The sequence below is a fragment of the Agelaius phoeniceus genome, unplaced genomic scaffold (genome assembly GCF_051311805.1).
Source record: "Agelaius phoeniceus isolate bAgePho1 unplaced genomic scaffold, bAgePho1.hap1 Scaffold_109, whole genome shotgun sequence".
NCBI lineage: Eukaryota > Metazoa > Chordata > Aves > Passeriformes > Icteridae > Agelaius > Agelaius phoeniceus.
Genome location: NW_027509875.1, coordinates 397,053 through 399,552, shown reverse-complemented (window position 1 = coordinate 399,552; position 2,500 = coordinate 397,053). Strand labels below are relative to the sequence as shown.

The following is a 2,500-nucleotide window of genomic DNA, read 5'->3' as shown; positions in this document are numbered from 1 at the left end:
TGGGTGGCGCGCGCGCGCGCCCGAGGTTGTGCTCGGTGGTCGGGCCCGCGTGTCCCCCGCGCCGGCGGGGCGGCCCGAGCCGCGGCGGTCCTCTCGGGCGCGCAGCGCCGGGCTACTGAGGGAAACCCCGGGCCCCGAGAAGGACGTGGCGGTGGTGGCGGCAGATGTCGGGCGCGCCCCCGCCGGTGGACGCTCCCCCGAGGGCGGCAGCGGGGGAGGCACCCCGGCGGGGCCATGCAGGTCGTTTCCCTCGCCCCAGGGCCAGGTACCTAGCGCTCGGCGCCTCGGCGGTCCCCCCAGGTTTTCTTGCCCTCGGCGTCGTCAAACGCTGCGGGTTGTGGGCCGAAAGGGGGCCGGCGGGGCCGGGCGGCGGTTTAAAGACTCGGGCGGCTCGGCGCGGCCCGCCGTGGCGGCGGCGGCGGCGGTGGCGGCGGCGGGCGTGTGCCGCGGGCGGTGGCCGTGCGGGGCGCCACTGAGGGGTGGGGAGCAGCTACTCCCGCCGATCCCCTGCGGTGGTTGTCCCGTGGCCACCGGCCGCGCTCCTCCGTCGCGGCCGTCGTCGTCGTCGTCGTCCCCGCCGCGCGCCGCGGGCGGGGTCAACCGCGCCGCGCCGGGGAGGGGCGCCCTGCCCCCCCCTCTCCGTGGCCCGGCCTCGGCGGAGAGGCCGCGGCGCGCGGTCGGCCGCGGGGGCCGACCCGCCCGCCTCGTGGTAACGGGCGACGCCCGGCAGAGAGCGCGCGCTCTCTGCCCCTTCCTCGGCCGCGGGGCGACGGCCGCCGGGGCCCGCCCGCGCTCTCTCTCCTGGGCCCGCCGCCGCGGTCTCTGGCGCGCGCGGCGGCGCCGCGTCCGGCGCGTCCGGCGCCTCTCTTCCCCTCGACGGCCTTTCCTTCCTCGAAGGCGCGGCGCGGCGGCGCCGTCGTCCGCCGGCCGTCCCCTGGCTCGACCGCCCCGCCCGCCGGTGGGGGGGGGCGAGCGCTCGGCGGGCCCTCCGGCGGCGGAGGCCCGCGAGCGCGGGCGACCCCGTGGCGAGCGGCGGCGGCGCCGCTCGACGGGTGTCCCTCCCTGCGGGGACGGTCGGCCGGACGGCGCCCGCCGTCGGCCGGCGGCGGTCCCGTCCCGGGCTCCGCTCGTCGCCTCGCCTCCGTCGCCCTTGCCCGCGCGGCCGCGTGTGGGCCGCGCAGGAAGGCGTGCGGGGGCGGCCGCGGGGGCGCTCCTCCCCGCCCGGTCTCCGCGTGCGAACGAGGAGAGCGGGCGCTGCCCCCCGGCTCAGCCGCCGCGGCGCCTTCCCGCCGGGCGCGTGCCCGAGGCGAGGGGCCCCGGCGGTGCGAGGCGGCGGCGGCGGTCCCGGGCGTGTGCCGCCCCGGCGGCGGCCGGGTCTGCCGTCCGGCAGGCCTCGGGCGCAGGCGACGCCGGCTCGGCTCTCGGTGGCGCCCGCCTCCGGGGCCGGCGGCGGAGCGCGTCCGCCGGTCGCTCGCCCGCCCGCCCGGCGGGGGAGCGGTCCCGCGGGAGGCGTGCCGGCGGGCTGTGCCGGTCGCCGTCGCGTGCCCGTCTCGAGCCCAGGGGAAAGGCCCGTGCCCGTGGTGGGGGGAAGAGAGAGACAACGCCGGCCGCGCGGCGGCGCGGCGGCGCTCCGCGCCAGGCCCGCGGCGTCGGGGCCGAGGGGAGAGCCGGCGCGGCGCGGGGGCCGACGGCCGCGCGCCCCCGGCCGCGTGCCGTGTGCGTTGTGCGCGTCGTCCCGTGAAAGCGAGAAGCGGGCGGGCCGCCCTGTGCCCCCCGCGTGTCCGGCGCGCGCCGCCCGGCCCTCCGCGCGGAGGCCGGGCCGAGCCCGGGCGCCTGGGCCGCCTCCGAAGGACGGCGTGGGTGAGGTCGGCGTCTCCCCTCGCGGGGGGAGGCGGTCGGGGGCGCGGGCTCCCCCGCCTCTTGGCCGGCCTTCGGAGAGTGGGTTTGTTTTTTTCCTTTTTTTTCCTCCCGTTTTCCGTGTGCTCGTACGGTCTCGGAAGCCAGGCGCGCGCCCGCGCGTCCTCGGCGGCATTGTCCTAAACCAAAAAAGGGGCCGCTCTGGCGTGAGCGGTGCCCGAAAGGCAGACAACTCTTAGCGGTGGATCACTCGGCTCGTGCGTCGATGAAGAACGCAGCTAGCTGCGAGAATTAATGTGAATTGCAGGACACATTGATCATCGACACTTCGAACGCACTTGCGGCCCCGGGTTCCTCCCGGGGCTACGCCTGTCTGAGCGTCGCTTGACGATCAATCGCCGTCCGGGGGCCACCCCGGCGGCGCGGCTGGGGTCGCCTCGCAGGCCCGTCGCCCGCGGCGGGCGGCTGCGGCGGCGGCGGCGGCGGCGTGCCGCCGGTGGCCGGAGGGGAAGGCGGTCAGGGGTGTTGGGCGAGGGAAGCGCTTCCCTCGGCGGGCCTCGATCCCTTCCCTGCGGGCCCGGCGGGCGTCGCCGCGGTCGTCGTCGTCGCCGCCGCCGCGCGAGGGCCTTCGTCCCCCTAAATG

At 79.6% G+C, this 2,500-nt stretch overlaps 1 non-coding gene across 1 annotated transcript; it reads left to right on the top strand.

The window, feature by feature from the left end:
• Positions 1 to 2,087: 2,087 nt before the first annotated feature.
• Positions 2,088 to 2,240, top strand: LOC143692930 (5.8S ribosomal RNA). The gene has a single exon (XR_013180469.1). It is a non-coding gene; the product is annotated as a 5.8S ribosomal RNA (ribosomal RNA).
• The last annotated feature ends 260 nt before the right edge of the window (positions 2,241 to 2,500 follow it).